Here is a 23,697-nt window from a genome sequence, read left to right on the forward strand (position 1 = left end):
TGTTATCCGATCACGTTGGTAAATCAAATACCAAATTTAATCATGTATTTGGAAGCACTCACCAAAGATTTAGTACTTGTCAAAATCACGCTCAAGTGTAACTCCTTCATTGGAGTCCAAATCTGCGATAAAACATCGTTTAAGAGTTTTGAAATTAACTAAGTTTCGAAACTTAAGCGTTTCGTTTAACGAAAATCAAGTAATTGAAACTCATTTGGATAATATTCATATTACTTGTCACATCCTAGAAAACTCATGCTCGCTCTTTTAGTTTTGGTAAGGAAGCGATTAAAACTTTGGAATTCTCATTTGAGTCAAAAGACGAGGAAAACGTATTTCTATTAGTCGTTACTTTCATTTCCAAGGGTACAAATTTTGACCAAATTCTAGCTTATATACCTCTACGAAAGAGGACTCGAATAACCTAGACAATGCAAGTTCAATTCAACCTCAACTCTTCGCTCAAATCACAAGTAAACACGTCTAGTTCTCGAGTAAAAATTTGGGCGGCATACCCTTTGTATTTAGCTATTTTCCAACCATTTATGACTTCATTATTTTTTCTCAATTCAGCCCAAAGTCACATATAAGCAATGTTATCACAATAGCCCTACAACTAGGCTTAATGTCATTCAATTACCACACAAATCTAACAATGCAACCGGAAACCAAGTTTTAAGGATAAAAGCTAAATAGCAGGTTTGATGTCTCTTGGCGTTTCAATCACAACTGAAGCTACATTTATCGGATTGGTATAAAATTTATACCGTTTCGAAGCTAAGACAAGGCGTTACAACTTTCATGAAGACAAGTCAACCCAGTTCAAAGTTGATCTAGGTCGAATTTGCAGATTACAGAACCAGAATTTCATTGTTAGTCTGGTTGTCAGCACTGGATTTAAATGGCAATAACTCAAACTACAAAATTCCGATTGAGGCGTTTTCAGATGCGTTGGAAAACTAAAACATAGGGCTAGAATTTTTATGTTTTGGCCAAAGGTTGATTTGATACGGATCAAAGTGAAAAATGAAGCCAAAATATGTGAAATCTCAAAACTGTCCGCGAAATAGGGCACTTGGCAGTCAGGGTATTTTTGTCATTTCACATGATACAGTGCTACGATTGAGCCGAAATTTTGTAGGCAGCTAGTTAACATCATTTCCTACAATTTTTATGTTTTGACCTAAGCCTGATTCAGCCTCTAACATGGATGAATTAAACAGGTTAGAAGCAGGATAGCTTCATCACTAACACAAGATTACATATAAGTTCATCAACCAAAACCCTAATCCAAACCCTTCATGCTGGCTGAATGTTATATGCTACAAAACTAACAAGGTTTAACCATGAATTTACTTCCATAAACTAAGTATAAGCATTACTACACATGAACACCAAGAACAACCATCCATTCCGCAACCAAGCTGAAACTTACACCATAAAGCTGGAATTTACTATAACCACTACTAAAATCATGAAATCTACCTAAACAAGCCATAACTTTTACTTGTAAACCAATAAGTAGTACAACCATGAACTAATACCAACCTTACCTAGAATTGGAGAAGCACAACAACCCCTAGGATGTTTGAACCACCAAAACTCTCCACTCCAAGATAGCAATCCACCTTCCTAAGCAACTCACTACTACAAAAATGTCGTTTTACGACATTTAAAAGCGTCATTATAGCTCGATGTAATGACGTTTGATCTATGATGACGCTCTGCTAGAAACGTCGTCCATTCCAGCGTCACTATAGGTTTATGACAGTTGTATGAGTCCTAATTTGTAGTTCTGTTGGCATTTATAAATGTTATTATTTATCGTTTTAATGACACTTTTAAATGACAAGAAATGCTGGAGAACAGGTAAGGTTATATGAATCTAAAGTGACACTCGATGCCTGTCATATATTGGATCTATCATGACGCTTCTATTATGTAAGTACAATAAGATATTATGACACATTTGCAGTATAAGTAAAATGAAATATTATTACACTTTTATGGTGTAAGTACAATAAGATATTATGACACATTTGCAGTATAAGTAAAATGAAATATTATGACACTTTTATGGTGTAACTAGATTAGGTTGTTCTGACACTTGTTAACATGAAAATTTGTGAATATTATGAACTGCAAAACTCGAAGTGGTGACACTTTTTAGTGTCAATACATCATATTGCATTAGCCCTGTGTACCATCCGGATTTTTATACCCAAAAGCAGAATCACATTTCATCCTGCCTGCACAATATAGATTCTAATTTTTGGAATAATAAAGTTATTAGTACCATCTTATAAAGGAAAATCAAGGTGATTTACATTTTCATAGTAATTAGTGCAATACAAGCAGCCAAACTGGTGCAAAAGTACATCATCCAAGTAACTTACATGGCTACTATGTCAACAAATTACATGCCAATTCAGAGATTTTTCAAAAGTTATGAGTATTGCAGTAGTATTGCCAATACATATCAAAGAAGCAATAGTTCAACAAGAACTCAACAAAAAACGCATTGACAATGTCTTCAAAATATAGCCATTTGACCCAAGGATCCTTTAGTTTTCTTCAAGAATCACCTACAAGTGTCATAAACCAAGAAATAGGAGTTACAATCACATCTACAGCTCTTCTTTTACAGTTTTAATGTTAGAAAATAAATAAAAATTAAGTTAAACAAATGATAAAGATAAGATAAAAAGATTACCAGGTTTATTGGCCAAGCAATAGCTACTCCAATTGCATCTCCAATCTTGCGAAAATTATGGTATGGCCTCATTAGCTCTTCATCATTCTCCACAGGCACATTCACATGGATTTCACACCAATGTGATCCCAAAGGTGTGTCACCAACTTCAGAAGTTGGATCCAAATTTCTAACCACTCCAACAGCACAAATTTTGCTCGAATCAACCATGCTTCTTACTGTAACTTTATCCCCAACCTTAAAAACAAATTTTATAAAACATATAACCACATATAAGAGAGCAAGTCTTGAACAGATATTCAATCACAATACCACAAGAATCAACCCAAAATGACAGCCACAACAAATACCAAAACCAAAGTGCAGTCCATTACAATCAATAATGATATCCAAAACAAGAATCTCCACAATTAACATAAAGCAATTACAAACATGTTCATGAAAACCATTTGTGAACGCAACATCTAAAAAAGGTCATAATGTGAAGATGTATGATGCAAATTCGAAGATACCTCTCCATGAGCTAACCATTGAGTATATCCCTTAATAAACCCTTTCCATATCAAGTGTGATTTGGCCTGCTCTCTCGTGACAAATACCCCATTCCCGCACCTAATGCATGGGCATAAAATCATCTCCCCTATACTTCCATTTGTAAATGCAAAATCAAGAAAATCTTCTAAACCAGCTTTATACTCATCACTTGATCGTGACATACTCATCCATCTTTTATCCATGTTCACATAGATTCTAATTATAAAAAGAAAAAAAGCCTCATTAGCATCTACAAGAGAATTCTACCTAAACTATTACTGATTTTTGCATGAAACATTTACTTAGATAAGAAAACTAATTTCAACAGGATTAATAGAAGACACAAATCACTCATGGAATATCTTCTAAAGTAAAGCTACCAAAAGTATCAAAACTATGTTGTAAGAACTAATCCAAGTGTTCTAGGCAGTTCAAAACAGAATGTTCACATATCCAGGTGTTCTAGACTTTTGAGTAATAAGAACTAATCCAAAAGTATCAAAACAGAATATGATATCAAAAGGAAAGATAGCAAAAGTTCAATTTCAGATTGTAAGACACAAACTATCGAACAGATGGTAGGCACAAAAGAATAACAGTCTACGGAATTCAAAATTAGTCCAATAATATAGCCAATATCAATTTGAGATAGAGAACTTGGACAACATATTAGCAACCCAACTAATCAGCAATAGAATTTCTATACAATTGAAATAATTGCCTCGAACTATAATGTATTGGCAACCTAAGAGTAGCAGAAACATAATGTATATTTTTGGTTACCAACAACTCCAATTTGCTCCAAGTGGAAAGGGAATCAACGATCAGTGCTCGCTAGATGGAATCGAAGATGATGGCCGCTACAAACTTGAAACTGCATTGATGGAATAAGCTTGACTTAGTCACCACTTGATATATGCTATGTATGTAAGATGCACTTTGCATTAGAATCCTATGGGCAGAGCATTCTATATCAAGTTCAATACCAATGATGCAAATGTTAGTGGTAGGAAGTTCTAAGCCAATTTACCTACTTCAATTTTGGTCAAGTTTTGCAGCAAAGGCAGAAGATATTTAAAGAGAACACCTAATTGCTAACCATTTTAGGAAATCCTGGAGCTCCCAAAGAAGAAAAATGGGGTGACAAGGCTGGAGTCAAGCTCACGCAAAAGGGTCAAGTAAAAAGTCCTATTCTAGTTATTGCAAAGAAACTAGTACTGGAAGGCACATGAGGTACTAGCCAACTGTTAAGTTGTCGGATGGCCTATGGGCAGCTATTCCTAATAGATATTGGCGTCTCAAAAGTTGGAGAAAGACCAACTGCATTATGGATCAACAACTATGCAGTCCAAGAAATTTTCAAGCTACTTCAATAATAGAAATTTTCAAGCTACTTCAATAACAGAACAAGATACAAATCAGGATCAATGAACTAGTAAAATGAATTCAGGTCCTACCTACAAATCCTAGCGTAAAAGCATTCTGGGTAATTTGATAACCATTCAGACAATGAACTAGTGCAAAGATGACTAAAAAGCCACTCTTCTTCACAATAAACTCAATTACAGCAAGAATTCTTGTAGCCAGAAGAGAAGGCACATATTTGTAAAGAAAGTGAAATTTGAAAATGCACCATAAAATAAATAGAACCAGAAAATTCAGCAAGAAGACAGTAAATGCAGTAAAAAGAAACCCAAAAAGAAAGTAATAAAAAAAATTTCAAGCGATCATCTAAGTTTTTCCTTGCCAGAACTCCTCTTGGCTGCCGCCTTAACCTTCTCGATATACCCTTCAATAGGAGGTGAAAATTGGCCATAAATCAATTCGCCGGAAAGGGTGTCAAATTGGGGACCAAAGCAGCAGCCTTCAGACCCTCGGGTAATGCCTCAATAGCTTCTTTCTTACACCTCAAGAATGCAGACTCAGCAGCCTGTCTAGCTCTATGCTTCCTCATCAGAACCCTGCTATACTCCTTGGCAAGCCCAGCGTAATCAGAACCCTGCTATACTCATCAACCAAGTGTAATCATTACCTTACTTTTCAGCCCCATCTTTTCTCTCTCAGCTTCCCTAGCTTTTTCCTTATGCTTCAAGAATCTGATTGGGGAAGTCAAAGCCAAGCACTCGTCGACCAATTCATCAAATTCAGATTTTTTTCTAGGCCCACCTTCTTTTTGATTCGAATCACCCGACCCAGTTCCTTTATTGGTTGTTACCTTCGATCTCTTCAATGGCTGTGATCCTTTGATTTTAGATTTCCCTTTTGCAGTTCCGCTGACTAAGCATCTTTGTAGAGATTGATAACTCAAAAACTCCAAACAAGCGTATGATGAGCCTAAAGATCTCATTTTTCTAGCCTCAGCTATTCGCACCATTCTTTTGCAGTTACAAAAGGTCCAATTTTCTGGGTCTAACGGCGGCGAAGGGAATGAGGAACGGCAATTTTGTTACCAGAGTCGAGGTTCTCTGAGGCAGCCGAAGAGTGGCAGAGGAATGAATCCAATTAAAATTTTAGTTATAGGGGGCAAAAAGAGTAGCACCCAAAATGAATGTCGAGTTGGGTGATAATTTTTAGCAAGGCACCGCCTGGGCTACCCTCTGTCACCCATCTTGCTCCTGCCCCATGTCCCACGCCGTCTCCGGAGAAGAAATAGAGTAATAAAAAAAAGTTATTAATTTTGTCTAAAATGTATAGGTTACCTGGTAGTAATCTTCCTTCAGATGTTGTTGTAAGTAGAAGAACAAGTCCTGAGAGTTGTTGGCGATTTCCAATGAACACCGTCCTCCACCGTTGCACTTCGGGCTGACAGATCTCAAATATTACATTTTTGTCTTCAAATTGGGGAGAATTAAAAATCGGATAGAAGAAAGGGAAAGAAACAAGGGATTCGGTTGTTAGAGGGGTGAAGGATTTTGGCTTTTTTCAGAGAGAGTTAATGTGATTGAAGATTTTAGGAGAGAGAACTCGGATGAACAAAGAGTAAAGTTCAGTGGGTTCATTGGAGTTGTTAGATTTTTTCCCCCAAAAAAATGGCGCTGAAGTGTAGCGCCATTCTCTTTCCCGCATTTGTTTTTCACTTTTTACTTCTATTTGGACGAATTAGAGTGATACGACGTCGTACTCGTCATTTTCTTTGTCACTGTAATGACGTTCCCTACTGCATGTTACATTAACTCTCTGTTGTGACACTTTTAAGAAAATGTCATAGTAAGTGTGTGACTAAAGATCATTTTTGTAGTAGTGACTTCTATGGATTATTTGGTGAATCTGTTGGTTAGTTTGCAAGATTGAGCAAGAAATTAAGAACCCAAAGTTGAAGCTTTTCTCTTGCTCTCTCCATGAAACTCATGGCCTCCCTCTCTCTTTTTCCTCTTAATTTGGCTTTGTTTTTTTTCCTTTCATTTACTAATAACTTAGATATTTAAGCTAAAGTCAAAGATACTTTTTCTCCATCAATCAAAATTGAGCTTAGGAAAATCCTAGAGGCTCTAAGGTTCCTAGTATCTTACTTTGCTAATCCTCACACTATGGCCCCAATAACTTTTAATCTTTGCAACTAACTCCATAGTTCACCAACTAGTTGTCAAAAATTATCGCACGTACCGCACTAGCGGGTCCCGCGTCCAATATACATTACTAATGTCACATGAACTAACTTATACCGGAAAAATGTCTTGGAACTTAATTCCCTTATAAAATAGCTAGAAAATTAATATAATAGAGAAAAGTATAGAAAATGTATGCACGGAATGAAAATAAGGGCTAGAAAATAAGAAAAATGTCTGGTTCTCACCGTTTTTCCTTAACTCGCACATACTAAAGTTTTCACTTATGATTCACTAACTTATTATTATTACTTCTAATCACACACTTTTCTTACCTAATACTCATTCTTATCCACCAAATTTAGTACACATATCTCACCAAGTGATCACACTACCAAAATGCACAAAAAACACACCAAAAACCCTAGTATGCACAAAAAACCCTAACTTATGCCCTTCCTTTAGAAAAATCATAACTTGAGTTATAAGTATCAAAATTTCATACGACTTGGCCTATTAAGAACTAGACTTCACATACTAATAATCTTTAGAAGACACCTCAAAGAAATTCAACTCATAAGTTAGTCCAAATTGAGCCATAATCTACTACAACATTCCTACGTTTACTTGTGTAGGGCAGAATTTTCAGTAAAATTTGCCAATTTTCTAGAATTTATAGAGATTGAATCAAACTCTGAATTTTATATCGAAGGAAACTCTATGAATCTAGTTTCAAACGCAACAAACGGAACTCAATTCTGACTTTCCTGTACGAAGTTATAGCCAATTTTCCAAAGCTGCGCAGAGCCTCCTGCGAAAATTTCCAGATTTTCTACCAACTTGAGATTATGAAACTTTTCTTAACAAAATTCACTCCCTTAGCTCAAATTCAACCATTAAAACAACCAAGAATCTAAGCCAAGTAAGTTCAAATAAGAGCTATAAAGACAAGTAAAATTTCGGGGTCTCACACTCACTTTCCCTTAAAAGAATTTCGTCCTCGAAATTCCTACCTTTACTCGCACAAGTTCAGGGTGTCACTTGAGAGTGATCATAACCTATCTCACACTAATTGTCGGGTATACATATCCCAATAATATGATCCCTTTCAATAGAACTATCAAGTCTGTCCTTACTTATGAGTCACAAAATGGAACTCCTCACTCAAACCCAAGAATAGCCATACGTAGCACACATGATAAGATCCTTACAAGGATTAAACTCCAAACAGGGACAACCATCAAATTTTCAAGTTAGCTATTCACTATAGAAACCCAAGCCAAACATGTATGGAACTAGTCCATGACAACACTCATTAAGCCAATCTCTTCAATCAACTTCTCAGGTCAAATATAGGATCCTCCTAGACGTACTTGGTGGCTAAGGACTCGACGAGACCGCTCATGGTTCTTATTTCCACTGTTTCCATTCATTCCTACATTACAATCAAGCATCAAGAAGAAACTTAAACAAATGAAGCAAGATCTACCACCTAACACTTTAGGGTTTCACACTTAAATACTCGCACTTAAGCCATCACAACTACACTCACTCAATCCGCCCAGGCCAATTCAAACCTAGGCTCTGATACCATCTGTGACGACCCCTCCCAAATTAAAAAAATCACAAGATCTAATCTAGTAAAAAAACCTCCACTATCACAGTAATGGAAATACATAAGTCTACTCGAATATCCGGATGATAACAACATCACCAACATTAACCAAGCAAAATTGCTACAAAATCATCTCCCAAAAACTACAAATATCAAAGAAGTGGATTTGAAAGGGTATTACCAAATGAAGAAGAAATCCAAACTTGAACCAATAGATGGGTAGAGGTTGATGAGAGGATCGCGTGATTAAAATTTTGTCTCAATCGGATTTCGAATCACTATTCGATCAAGGCCTTGAAGTTATTTCTCTCTATAGTTTCTCTCCCCAATTTTCTCTCTCTTCGTTTCTTTTCAATGGTTGGTTGCTGGCTTTTTTCTTTGCTCACAGTTGATGAACCTCGCATTGATCAACGGATCAATTGTAGCTGAAGCTTATATTTCCATTTCCAAGAAAGAAGTCCACGGCTACTAGCAGTAATCATTGGTTTTCTAAGTCAAATTAACTTCAACCAATTGGGCTTTTGTTTACGGGGCTACCAAACCCAACAGTATAGATGCTTTTGACAAATGTCACTTTCACGACTCTCCAAAAATCCTTATATTGGAGGGTACTAGTTCACCTACATTCATGGACAAGAATAATCGCAATGGTAAGTTGGTATTATTGATTGATTACTGAAGGTTTCGACTATCATTTTTTTTAAAAATTTTTCTACTCTTCCTCACACCCTTTTCACTTCCAACTGCTAGACACACGATTCAAATCTTAAACATATCTAGTTTTTAGTACACTCATAGCAGTGTTATCTAATAGTGTAAAGAGTCATATTGCTTTGGCAAAAATTTGCCATTAATCTCAACTACAACGTAAAGTTGAAAGAGAGTTGAAACAAAGCTTGGGATTAGCCAAAAAAAAAATCTTGGGATTAATTAAGGATTGTAACAGTATGTTGTATAATAAAGTAGATTGCTCATGTAAATTAACATTTCTAAAAAGAAAAGTAAAGAAAAAAAATTACAGTAGCACTAGTCATTAATTATAATACTTTGCTTTAGAAATGAATAAAAATTTGTTTAAAGAAGTATATATATCAGGGGAGGGTTGGGTAGGGCAGTAAGGGGGGAGAGATTTTAAATAGGAGATCCTAAATTTAAAACCTCCCACTTAAAAAAAAGTATATAAATCTATTACTATATAATATAATCATATTTCTTCCTTTTTTTGTAATCCCAAAATACCCTCATTAATTTGATTCCATCAACGGATTACTTGTATATAAAAATTCAGACGACTTTAATATTCTCAAATCAATTTATATATACAAAAAATCAATTTCCTACTCGATTAACATCTTATAAATGAAGTTAATTAACCCAAGGAAGTTTTATTCATGATAACTAGGGGATAGGAGTCGAAAAGCATTGGTCCCTAAAAATGTTCGACGAAGTTAATTAGCTGAAGGAAGTTTTATTCAAGGAAACTAGGGAACAGGAGTGGAAGAGCACTAGTCCCTGAAAATCTTCAAAATTCCAAGGGTTTAGTTCTTTTGTCTCATTAACAGGTATGTTGGTAGCAATAGAAGCAATTTGAAGTGGTTGGTTTTCCAGCTTCCAGTTGTTATTAGTGATTTATATGTGTTTGTTATATTGAATGTTCATTAGTTCTCCAAGGTTCCCATTAAAAGTTGGCATTACATGATTTTGATTTTTTCCTCAAGTTTATTAGTCATTAGTCTTGACTGTATATATTCAACTTTGGGATTGGATTATCTACAACTCCTAGAAAGCCTATTTTCAAGGTTGAAACCAGAGCTGAGAAGGAAATAAAAAAGGGCAATGAATCTGCGGGTGATGATAAACAAGATAAAAATAAAAAGACACAAATGGCACTACCTTTCTGATTGATTGGAAGAACAAAACCATTAGCCTTTCCAGATAAGAAAGTAAATATTGTACTAGAATTGAGGAAAAAGAAAGAAAATTAGGATAGCATACTCTATTTATGACTAGCTAATCAAAGTTTAACGCACAATCTTCTGTATACATAGCACTGCTTATCTTTTAACCCTTGCAGTGTAAACCAGTGTCATCACATAACTATCAAGATATGGAAGGCTAACAATCAAGCTGACATCTCTTGGCATTTTCTGAAGCACAAGAAACAAATGCAACAGAAATCTCGAGAAACAGATGCACGCATTGCTGTGTGAGCTCAAGTTAAGGTACAATGCTTCTATGTAGTATCATCTAATGGTTGGATCACTTTGAGCTAATGGCTTGTCATTCACACTATTTTGGAAAAGTGAGAAGCAATCAAATGTCATACTTAGATTTCAACTTATATAATGTAATTGATTTTAGATATTGTTGTGAAGGCATTCTTAATTTTGTTCATTTTGGAAAGTTAAAGCAGGTAAACATATTGTTGTCTCGATACTTAAACATGTTCATGTTATATGGTGAGGACAGATATTGATTTCTCTTTTCCTCTCTGTTGTTTGATTGTTTGCCTATTTTTCCACTTTTATGCTCTATAAAAGTGGTGCATAACAAGAATCTGAAGCTGGTGGGACGTGAATTACTGTCAGCATGCTCAAATTTCCTGATCCATCGATTATCTAAAGGTTAAATTACATATAATCCTCCTAGGATTTTGCATAATAAATGACCCTCCCATAGGTTTCAAAAAAACCACATAAGCCCTCTGTGGTTTTATTATGTAAATGAAAAATAGATGGAATTCATAATTAGTTAATGCAATTAGGCCACACGTTTTCTAAAAGTATATGTGATGAAGTCATAAAATCCATTTAACCCTCCTATGATTGCATAAATATCTACTTTATCCCTATATGATATTTATATTTATCCACATAATCTTCCTATAGTTTTGTGCAAGGTGGTTAAGTCGTCATTTGATTTACATAAACTATTTTCGTTAAATTTTCAGTTTACATGAAACCATAGAGTGATGAAATAGATATTTTGAAACGTTAGGAGAATTATGTGATAATAGATGAAACTAAAGGGGTTATTAGTAGTTTACCCAATACTTTATGGCCAGGATTACCGGGTTCCTATTGATTTCGCATTTTTTTTCAATATTTGTCTTAAAATCAAAGTCGTGTTAATGCCTGAATTTTGGTTTTAATGTCTGGATATGCACAGCTGCTTTAATGCTTCTCTTAGCTGAACTGAAGGCCTAGGTGAATAAATGCTACTGAGTATAGACAACTTCTTGTACAAGTACTCTTGTAACATTTCTTAGCGGCTCCTTTTCTCAATTTGTTTTATACATACAGTCTGAGGTTAGCTAATCATGGATGTCTTCTAGATAAATAATCACTTTATTATGTATTATTATTACTTCTTTCCTTGATTCTAGGTGGATACCTATGCTAACATTTAGATAATTGCATTTCACTCAACTAGGTTGCACTATGCTAAAAAATTTTGTGACATACAAAAGAGAAAAACATTTGGTGTTATTAAGGAAAATTAAATATACATGTGAAACAATGACGACAAAATTTCAGACAAGACATGATTTCATTCCAAGTCAACCAGAACAGTAAGGAATAAAGAGAAACAACAAAAAAGATTGAAACAACAATTAAAGAACACTAATTTAAACAATAAAGAAATTCACGAAGTTGATATTTGCACTCATTATTTGTTAGATTGAGAAACAATTCATTCTGCAATTCAACATCAATAATCTAAATAAATAAGTTAAATTTTGTGTTCTAGATACAAGACTTCAAAAAGATTTTTTTAATTTTTTTCAGCAGAAAAAGAGTGAAACTTAAGAAGCGGGAAGGGGGTAGGGCGACTTGAACTTAGTAACTCTAAATTTAGGAATATCAATCTTAGTTACTAGACCAACGTCTCCTCAGCTCATAAAGCTTTGTTTGTTATACCACTTATGTTTAACTTTATTTGAGCTTTTAATTGCGTCTCAAGCAAAATTCACCTACTGTGGATTCGATTACTGTAACAATTTAACCGAACTGTACTGTTATTAGCTATACATTGTTCTTTAACGGAATTAGACTCGTGATAAAATATTTTAAATCATACAAATTCAAAGTTCTTATGCAATTGATTGCAAAATAAAAAATGTATAAGACGATAGTAGTTACCATTAATTTCTAAATGAGAAATCTAATTTTGACAAACATTATTATTAGACCCCAAAAGAATGAAAAGAGAATTGATTAGTGTATCATGAAAACAAAAATTTATTAGTAAATGTGCAAATCCAAGATTTACTGAAAAACAAAATAGGCTGAAGAAAAAATGGAGGATTGTGCTTCAATAAGAAAGTATAACATCATAAGTTTACATACTTGCCAATTTTTTGTTTTCCAGTAGGTTACACAATTTTGACGGGTATATTCATTTGCTATTTGGTGCAAGTGTTTTACTAAATTAAATCCCTTTAATAAGTTAATGACAATCATATTACATCAACTCTGGCACCTTTGACTATTTTAAAGTGAACTTCCTTTTACACATATTAATAGATAATTTCATTTTTTACTTATTTCCTTAAAAATATCTACTATAATTATCAAAACATTATTGCAATTAAAAGTATATTATGACATTTTGGCCCCTCTTACAATTGCTAATAGTGAATGCCCTAAAGATTGTAGTCTTTTAGTACATAGGTTCGAACCTGCACCATTGGGTATCTATATGAATCATTGGATTCATATAGCATAGTTTCCGTCAAATCCTAATTTGAAATCTTTGTTATAAATAGTTTGTAGCTTGACATATATGCCTTCAGTAGATTATCTACATATCCTCAGAATATTCAGTTTCAACAACTATCACAACGATATGAATCCTATTACTCATGAGGGTAGATGATACTGCCAGAGCAAAAAAAAAGGATCCAGAGCAATTTCAATTCTTGAGACAATTTTGCTCTACCTTACATTAATAACCATTACTTCAACTAATTCCTCCAGACCCCATAACAAACCTCTTTTTTCTTTTCCTGTTCCCAACTCCAAAAATTTTCAGTTCTTGATCATCATGATCGCCACATCAATAAAGCCCCATCTATCACTGCCACAACCATTAACCTCCAACCGGGCTCCATCTCAAAATTCAACAAAAGTTTTAGACTCTTTTTTCCAACCAAATTTCAGCTCTCAGTATATGTCCTTCTTCCTCCACTAACTGCCCTCTCTCTCAACTAGTTATAAATCTCTTTTTACTATTTCAATCAACCATTCACAAGTTTAAAGGAGATATCCAAATAATATGCAAGTTCAACAAATAAAAGGGTGACCATTAGATACTCGGGGAAAAAAATAGATGTCTTTCAGAACCCATTTATTTGTTCTTTCTTCACGATCACTCATTTCAATTCTAGAAGATGAGAAAAGAAAAAAAAGTGATCCGTAGTATTGGGCGATATTGACAAAGTCGCCAATAGTTGTGAGAGGAAGAAGCAGTTGACGAGGCTTTTTTGGGTTTTGATGTGGTGCTTGAGTTGCTAGTGAGGGTGTCAGTGGTTCAATTGTTTGGGGGCTAGGAGAACGAAGATGGGAATCATCGTGGGCTAGAAACTAGACGGAGTGATTAATTGATTGGCAGAATGTAGGAAGAGCAATTAAATTTTGGCAAAGTTTCATTTGAAACCCCAAAATTTTAAAGTTTAATTGTAAAACCTGAAGCAAGGGCAAAGTTGTCTCATGAACAGAAATTTGCTCTGGATCCTAATTTTTGCTCTGACAATATTTACTACCAGCCACTCATAAGTACTAAAAATGTGTGGAAAAACTTACCACACTACATAGACAACTACGGGTAGAACCTATTCAGCTATTTTCTGTAAAGAGTAAAAGTTACCACTTAGACAAGAAAGGTAAAAGACCTTAATAAGGTTTAGGTAATCTTTTGTGTGCTAATTTTTTAATTTCGTCTGCAAATTATTTGTTAATTATGGTTTTTATGGCCACAACCCGCAAGATCCAACTTTGCCACCTAGATACACGTGCATCGCAGGTGCTGTAATACCCATACTCCAAATGTCTAAAGTTGTGGGTCTGAATTAGAAAACTATTTTAAGTGGGGCATAGTTTATAATTATACAATAAATGTGAGCGCCAAACTGTGAAAAACCAATACTTATCTCCTTCCTCCCTGGGCATAGTACTTATCCATATTGTTGCTGTCATAATCATGAGAAGCAGCCCATTTTTCTCAAGCAAGGGTGATCAACTCAAGTATGTTCATGAAAAAACACCAAGAACCTCCTTCATAAACTCTAAAATTAAGATAACAACACCTTAAACAATCACTTCCTTACCTCAATTCAACCAAGGGTTCTTTTTTTTTTTTTTTTTTCAATTCAACCAAAGAGTTAATGCAAAATAGCACTTATTTCTTGCCCTATTACTCCCGTCTATCGGTTCTGCTTCTATGATAATTTTTTTTTTTTTGTTTTTTTTTTTTTGCGCAGTAGGGTATCTGGGCCCATGGACTGGTAATACCGTACGGCCCAACTAATCCCTACTGCGGGCTGGGAGCGGCTCGCCCCAAGCGTCACCAGCTTTGTTGCTGTCATAATCATGAGGCTGGTGACGCTTGGGGCGAGCCTGCTCCCAGCCTGCAGTAGGGATTAGTTGGGCCGTACGGTATTACCAGTCCAGGGCCCAGATACCCTACTATGCAAAAAAAAAAAAAAAAAAAAAAAAAAATCGATGAGAAGCAGAACGATAGACGGGAGTAATAGGGCAAGAATAAGTGTATTTTTGCATTAACTCTTTTGGTTGAATTGAAAAAAAAAAAAAAAAAAGAACCTTGGTTGAATTGAGGTAAGGAAGTGATTGTTTAAGGTGTTGTTATCTTAATTTTAGAGTTTATGAAGGAGGTTCTTGGTGTTTTTTCATGAACATACTTGAGTTGATCACCCTTGCTTGAGAAAAATGGTATTTAATGGATAGAAACCGGTTTAACTGGAAGGATTTCTTGTACCTCTTGCTTTTGAACATGTAACCAAACAGTTGGGATGAAAATCGAATTTAGAAAATTTGTAGCTAAGAAAATCTTGAACACAACGAAATCAAGTCTGTGCAGTCATGGTAAACTGATCATAACTTGACGTAGGAAGGTTGAAAATAAGTGGTATCAGTTGCGTTTGAAATTAGATTCAAATATTTTTCCAATGTTATAAAATTCCATCTCTAGTTCACTGTCTAATGTCACACCAATTCTAGTTCACCAATTCTAGAATATTATTGAGCATGATCTGTCAGCTAACATTTCTGGTTTCTTTCACTCTGGCAAATTGGTAAAATCTATAAATGAGACCATTATTACCCTGATCCCTAAAATTGACTCTCCTACCTTGGTGTTTTAATTTAGGCCTATAAGTTTATGTAATGTAGTTTATAAAATCATTTCAAAAATTCTTGCAAATTGGTTTAAACCCCTGCTTAAACACAGCATTAGCCAAAATCAATCAACTTTTACCTCTGGAAGATAGATTATTGATAATATGGTGATTGCTCATAAATTTATTCGCTATTTGAACAATAGTCCATTATGGTAGACAAATCCAAAAAAGTTTCCAAGTTCAATGCAAAAACTTACGAGGAGAAACTGTGCATTCAGACATGTTTCGAAGATTTATGCTTCATTCCAATGCTCGTTTAATACAAAACTTTCAAGAGAAAATATCATGTACTGGAAAAAGAATATATATCAATATGGCAATGACCATGTTAGGACAACCAAATATCTTCATTACCCAATAAAAATTGGATAAACTGAGTCCCAGACAAAACACCAAAGAAGAAAAGGAATATCAATCAAGCTAAAAAGATATGTCATTCAAACTAAGGATTGTATCCGGCTATTTAGACCACAAACAATCTTATTTTTCAAATTGTTGTGATAGCAGCCTCCAAATCTCAATAGAACCTCTGTCTCTTACCCAACGGGACGTAACTGTTAGCATCACCGGATGATATCAGCCTATCACCTCCCAGACAGGCTCCAGTAGGTCCATTGGTAAAATTCAACATGGATGATGACAAAATTTGGGAAGGGGAACATGACATTTCAGCATAAGGTCGTGAAATAAGTAATCTTGAAGCTACGGGACTCATATTTGCAGCACTTTTCATGTTGATTATATCAGCATCACAACCTTTAACTGAAACAGGAGGAATGTGGGATTTCTGAAGTTGGGGAGGATTGCGCCACCTAGGAAGTGACCCAGCAACAAGAAGATTCTGAAGAAGTGGCCCTGCATCAAGGACAGCCTTAAGGAACTTCCCCTTTTGGGGCAAATTTTTTCCTCTGGAAAAATTTTCAATCATCAAAGAGGCAACATCAACTTTTGGAGTTACTGAAGGGACCATGTTGTTAGAAATGACCCTGTTACAGTCTTGAATCAAGGGTTGGTTCACAAACGCAATGCTGCCTGAATCACCTATGTTAATGTTTGTGAGTTTGGGTGATGAGACAGCATCCAAAAAGGATTCACCCGAGGATAAACCATGCGAAGGATTGTTGTATGTTTCAGAGAAACTGTTTGACTCTGTTGTACTTGAATTTGCTTTTGTAGGCTTTAGAAGAGGACTATTTGGTTGAAATTGAGGCTGGCCTGGAAAGAATTCAGTTGAATTTGTTGTAGGCATGACTCTATTCAGCATCTTTTGAAGTAGATCTCTTGCTTCATTTCTTTCTTGGCAAGCAATATTCACGAGTTGGAAAAGTTGCTTCACATGTTCCTGGTTTTTTCTCATTTCCTCATTTGCTTCCACCTTTAGTTGTTCAAGTTCAAGAGTGGCGCATAGCAGCTTCTGCTTCAAATCATCAGCGCTCTGCAAACAGAAACAAATGCATATGATATGGTTGAAAAGAAAAAACCAACAAGAAATTGTTAGTTACTGAGCAGTCAAGTTTATGAACACATTATATTGGCTCTTCTTTTACACATTAAAGACTGAATTCAGACGGTATCAATCAACACAAACCAAGTGCACCACGTTCATTTTGAGAAATAGAAATCTTGCTCAAAGTGAAAGATCAACTTCAAACCACAGTAGCAAGGGACCTTAAGATGAGTCTAAACAACTTGGAAAATTTACCTATTATTCAGTAAACATATAATTCGAACTTAGGGGCAAGGTACGCGGATCATGGAAGTCGCAGGACATCTGAGTATAAAAAAAAATAACAAAAAGAGGGTTTTATAATAGAAAAGAAAAAGAAAAAGAAAAAAGAACACAATAATTTTTACCATTGGATACGTTGTAGCTTAAGAATAAAACATACACTGGGCCAATAATTGTTTTGTCCTGAATTATCAAAGATATTTATCAACGCCCAAAAATGGATATAAAAAATCTCTTAACACGACTATTGTTCATCACTTTAAAGAACAGCTAACGTGCAAAGCGCATGGACGTTGACTCTACTTTTAGATAACTGGAAACAGTCCCCAAAAAAAAAAAAATTCACACACACACAGCAATAGACACTCATACACACGTATAAAGAAAGACTTGTGCTCTAGAAAAATAGATCAAGTAATGTAAAAGACGTTAAACAATGGAAGTTTTACACAATTGTCTACTCCTTCGAAAGAACAACTTGGTTGAATGGATTTTCAGAAACAAAGAAGAAAAGGAGACTTAATTGAACAGGAAAACAAAGATTAAGATGTGAACAGTTGGAAAAAAAAAAAACTGATTCCAAAGCCAATGGGATTCCAAAAACTTTGGAAAAGATCAAACAAAGATTCCGACTAAATGAGGTTTTGATGGCCAATTTAGAAGAGGAAATGCATAGACTTCCCTTTAAACAAGTTATATTGAATTCTCTTTCATTGATTCATAAATGAAGGAGGTCTTAAATGCCAGATCCCAAATTACTAGCAAGAATATGAAGAGAGCGCACCTCTTGATAGCTCCATAAAGAAGCAAATTCTTCCATTTTCTCTCTCTGTCACAGCACAAATACTGACAAAATTCTGAAGAAACAAAATCTTCAATGCTTCTTTGGCAACGGTGAGGGAGAGTTTAAGAAGGGTAAGGCGCGTCTCTTATAGACAAAAAAGTTGAGAATAGAAAATTAAAGGAAAAATTTAATTGGCTTTTGGATTCTTTACGATTCTTGTACAAGAGAACAGACAATCCACACCATCATGGATGGGAAGATTAGAAAAAGGGGGCAAAACTTCCTATTTTTAAATATGGAATCTTATAAATAAACTTCCAATTAGAAAAATGAAACTCCACTTCTTGCTCTACTTTCCTTTAGTTGCCTTTTTCTTTTCCCTTGGGTAAATTTATTTTGAAAGCATCTATGTAGTGATGTAAATAATCAAGGTTGAAGTTTCAAAAGTTAAAAGGACCTGCAAGTCTTAACATTGTTAATTATAATTTTATAGTTTTAGGAGACTCAACATTGGTTATAAATTTACAATACAATTACTGTTTGAATACACAAGTTACTATATCGAGCACTTAATACCACTTTTAGCAAGTGATTCGTCACAAACCCAAATGCTGGTTAATATTGTCCAATAATTTTAAAAAATTGTCCAATTTCGTGTAAGCTTTTCTATTTACTTTTTTCAAGGAGAGATTCTAAACCTTATAAGAAAGGAGGAGGAAAAAGCAGGGTTTGAGAATGGGACCTCGCTGTTATGTGTCTAATGTCCTACTAATTAACGTGATTCTTGGGGGACAATTTCATGTAAGTTATTCACTTGCTCTTCTCATACGGAACAATGGGTTGGGACTACGTACTGTCGCAAACGTTATACGGCCAAATTTTGTAACATAACAAATTTTCAATATGTGATGTGTGCGAGGATGCCAAGTAACTCTCTATTGATACTAACTAACTAAATATAACGTCTCTGTTATAATCTTGTATAAGCAATTAGTTTACATTTTAGGATGAGTTATAACATGTTCAAGAGGCCGTATTATATAGACAACCATTCTTATCCCTCTATGATACAATTGCTGTTGACGAAAAAAAAAATGATATGGAAATTGGCTTCCACTCTTTCTAATCTTTTGTCTCGTTCTATGTTGTAGATGCCCATTTTCTTTTAAACTTAACGCTGCTTCAAATGGTCAATATTGCTAAACCCTCTTAAATTTTCTCAAAATATTTCTCTGTCTTACACGATACATGTGAACTATACGTTTGAGAAAATAAAACCTTTCTTTTTCCATTTTTGAAAATAAAAAGGTAAATATCAAAGCAAGCTGTCGTTTATGCGGCTTTATTAATTAAAAAAGGCTAGTTTCTACAATGCCCTTGAGGACATCTTTCTTTCTAGTTTTTCATTTTTGGAAGCTTTTTGAATTCCATTTACACCTTAAAAAGAAGGATTTTTCTAACGGTATACATAAATTCTACATAGCCTACCAATTATATGTACTAACAATTATTACTCTTGCATTTATACACATCCTCTTTTTAGTTTTACCTTCTAAAAAATCTAACACCTAAATTACATTTTAACAAATGCCCATGTTAAAATGAATTAAAAACCGAAAGGAAGGAAAATGAAAATGCTAAATATTATTTTGGCTCATATGGAAAAAAGAAAGGAATGATAAGTCTCCATACATTCACCTCTGCCAAAAAAATATCATCAATTAATAATCGGCACACTCTAATAAATTATTATTATTATGTTCTCCTCTTATTTTAATTTATATCCAAGACTGTAGATTTCACGTGGGAGTAAACATTCTTTTTCTTAGTCCAAAGATTGTATTTTCCTTTTATTCGAGAAGATTTGACTACTGATATCAGTCTCTATCATAAAATATCGAATTTGGTTCTAAAGTAAGATTTTCATTTCATTAATGTGCTTTGTGAAAGGATCTTGATTATTAATAACTTAGGTATAAAAGGGTTAAACGATAAAAAAAATCTAATAAAAGGATTCCAAGGGTGAAGTGTAGAGATGATAATGGAATCTGAAGAACAAAACGATAGTAATAAATTCCATTCGCATAGCCTAATAAAATGTTAAACTCAAGTCTCATAGTCTAATGAATAATGATTTTGGTTCGTAGATAAATTGCCACAATAAAAGAATATAGAATGAGCAAATTGTCAAATGAATTTGTTCGCGATAAAATTCAAATATGCAAGAAAATTACAAGACAAGAAAAATATACGACAAATATGAATTATATGATTTTTTAAGAAAATATGTGAGTTACAATCTCCGAGATTTTATCTAATTTATAGAGAGCTTCTTTCAATTCTTTTCCCTAAACGTTAATTCAACGGCTTCGCAACTTGTTCTTGAATTGATCGTCGATTCCTTCAAATCTTCATATAAAAGATTTGAAGAATTTGATGAACTCAAACACTTGAAAATTCAAGTCTTGATATGAGGAAGATTTGAAGAACTTGAAGATGCAAAGCCTTCACAGCCTTGGAATTTTAAGAAAATATGAGAGTATGAAATATGCAATGTGTGAGTTTTGGTGGAAAGACCCCCTATTTATAGCTATAGAATATGATAGAAATTGAAGACATGTATGGCACTTTACTTGTCTTACAAGACATGCAGTAATATCAGGACTGCACTTTAAATATTATCTCTTCATTTTACATTTATTAATAAAGAGATAATATTAATGAATATTTCCTTGATTGGCCAAACTTATAGGGATATATGATGTGGCACCATTTAATTTTATGAACCATCGCAGTATATAAGACATCTACATGGATTAAATAATTCTAAATATTATCTTTTTAATAAAAAATAATTAATTAGATATTTTTTCATAATTTTGCCAAATTATATAAACATGTGACATGACTTAATTTGATTGCCACAATTATCTCAGTATTTTTAGTTGGTTGGAACACCTCAATTTGTCATATGAAGAGACATGATTGGTTGCCGAATAGTCAAATTTTCAAGTGTGCATGACATGTGGAAATATTCAATTGGATAAAAATAAACCATAGAAATAATTTATAGACCAATGATAATTTCTAAAATTAATTAAAATTCAATTGTCTACAAATGTTCCATCGAAACTTGTTCGTGAATGCTAAAGATTGAAGCAAAATTTGAATGGACAAGGATTCGACATTTTCTTCTGCTTCATATTTGGATTTATTGAACTTCCAACATGACTAGTCACATTCCTTTTCTAATTGCTTTCCAAAATGCATACTTAATTCTCGAGGCCAGAATTGTAGTCAATTTCAGAGTTATTTTCCCAATCCTAATCAACTTCGATCGTGCATGCTTAACTTCTGAAACCAGTATAGGAATCCTTTTTCCTTGTAAATTAATTAATCAATTCATTATAAACTCAATCATTTGCCGAACCAATTTCGGAAACCTCTTGTAAACCCAACTCCTGAAGAAATTTGACTTCCCAAATTTTTTTGGACTCTACATAATGCTACCAGTATAAATAACCTATGTTAGAGCCATAGATTAAACCACTGAAAGCTATTTTTATTTTTATTTTTTATGTAAAAAAAACTCTTTTCATTGTCTAATATTTTCTTTTGCAAAATTTCAACAACAATGCAAATTAAGGACTATACCACGCCAATGCCACATGTTTCATTGACAGATAAATTGTGACAGCCCCACTTTCCCCAAAGGTGAACCAGAGGGCTCAGCGGACCGCCTGCCCACCTCTCGTTAGGACTCATTACTATCCATAACAAGAATTACTTAAAATTTTTAAACTAACCAAAATAATATTCATTACACCTCAAAATAACATTTACATACCTCCAAAAGCTATTACATAGGTTCGCGTACAAAAGATTCATTATTCGGCGCCTATCTTAATTACAACCCAAAAATATATACACTACAGTTTCTACTAAAATAAAACTTAAAGTCCCTCAAACATTCTAACGGTATTCTTGAGCACTCTCGGTTCCGAATCCTGTTAAGGAAAACAAAACGTGGGATGAGCTTACGCCCAGTAAGCATTCCAGGTAAACAGGCAAAATAAGAGAATAACACAATTTAACATGTAAACATGTTTTTTAAGTAATACAGGTTCAAGTAAATCGATACTCAACTTTAAAAACTAGTAGTGGAGCAATTAATTGTAATAGGAATCCTTAAATGTAAAATACTTGATAAACAATAACATTCATGCGTGCATTCAATCATTCGTTCAAGTAAATACAAGGATAAACAATACTTTAAACATTAAAAGGATACGGGGCTCACATGGAGCAACATGCACCTTATAACTGCCAATAAACAATCCCCTACATTTTACCACCTTATAACCTCCGAACTCCCACCTTATGTCCTCCGAAAGATCAACAATCCCCTCATTTAACATTCACCTTATGCCTTCCGAAAAATCAACAATCCCCTCATTTAATATTAAACATTAAACATTGTACTCAAGGCCTTTCGACAAAGAGTTTTGAGTTTTGCACTTAACATTGGTAAGTTATAAACCCAAATCTGTCCAACTGATCCGACCTTGCAAAAGGCATGTCTCGGATAGGGTTAAACTCAGTTCAACCGATGCGGTAAAGTACACATCGGCCTACATTCTTGCACATTTATCACTCATTCATGCAATGTGCACATGCGCTCTTAGCAAATTAACAAGACAAGAAAATCACAATAGTCATTCACTTATTTGCATGTCATTCAAAGGAGAGCACTTAAGCAAATAATAACATTTTCTCAAGTCGTGCATAATCAAATAACATGCATTGGAACACTCACCGACAAAGCAGAGCAAATCAAATGGTCCCACCAAGGTTCTTGTTTTCCACATCAAAACTTATATTCAAGCAAGTACAAAACTTTAAGATTCCAATTAGAACAACTAAACAAAAGAAGGAATGATCGAGAGAGCTACTAGAGCGACTCGACTTCGAAGCGACAAATGACCCAAAGGAGATTTAAAAAGGACATAAGTTTTAAAACCTATGCGAAGGTGCAAGTTCAAGGAAGTCACCAATACACGTTAGGTTTATGATTCAAGCAAGGTTTGGCGTGAAAAGAATGTTTCTCGGATCAAAACTAAGAACAACAATAAATACATGAAAAGGGTACAAATACTGGAAATTTTTCAGTTTTATGGCAGTGAAAAATAGCTAATTTTCGCTCCCTTTGAGTAATCAGTTTACGACCAAATCGACGCACAACTCTAGTATTATGTGTTGGCAAATAGTACAAGTGATTTCAAGTCCAAACTATCATGAATCGAAGGCGAAACAAGGCCAAAACAGCAGCCCTGTCCCATACCCAGAAATTAGGAAATTCA

General features: G+C 34.4%; 1 long non-coding RNA gene across 1 annotated transcript; it reads right to left on the reverse strand.

Moving 5' to 3' along the window:
* Positions 1 to 2,305: 2,305 nt before the first annotated feature.
* On the reverse strand, positions 2,306 to 6,258 carry LOC113750222. The gene is made up of 4 exons (XR_003464645.1): positions 5,947 to 6,258; positions 4,031 to 4,121; positions 2,714 to 2,950; positions 2,306 to 2,585 (listed from the first exon to the last, which is right to left on the reverse strand). It is a non-coding gene; the product is annotated as an uncharacterized LOC113750222 (long non-coding RNA).
* Positions 6,259 to 23,697: the final 17,439 nt, after the last annotated feature.

Source organism: Coffea eugenioides, chromosome 1 (assembly GCF_003713205.1).
Source record: "Coffea eugenioides isolate CCC68of chromosome 1, Ceug_1.0, whole genome shotgun sequence".
NCBI classification, from domain to species: domain Eukaryota; kingdom Viridiplantae; phylum Streptophyta; class Magnoliopsida; order Gentianales; family Rubiaceae; genus Coffea; species Coffea eugenioides.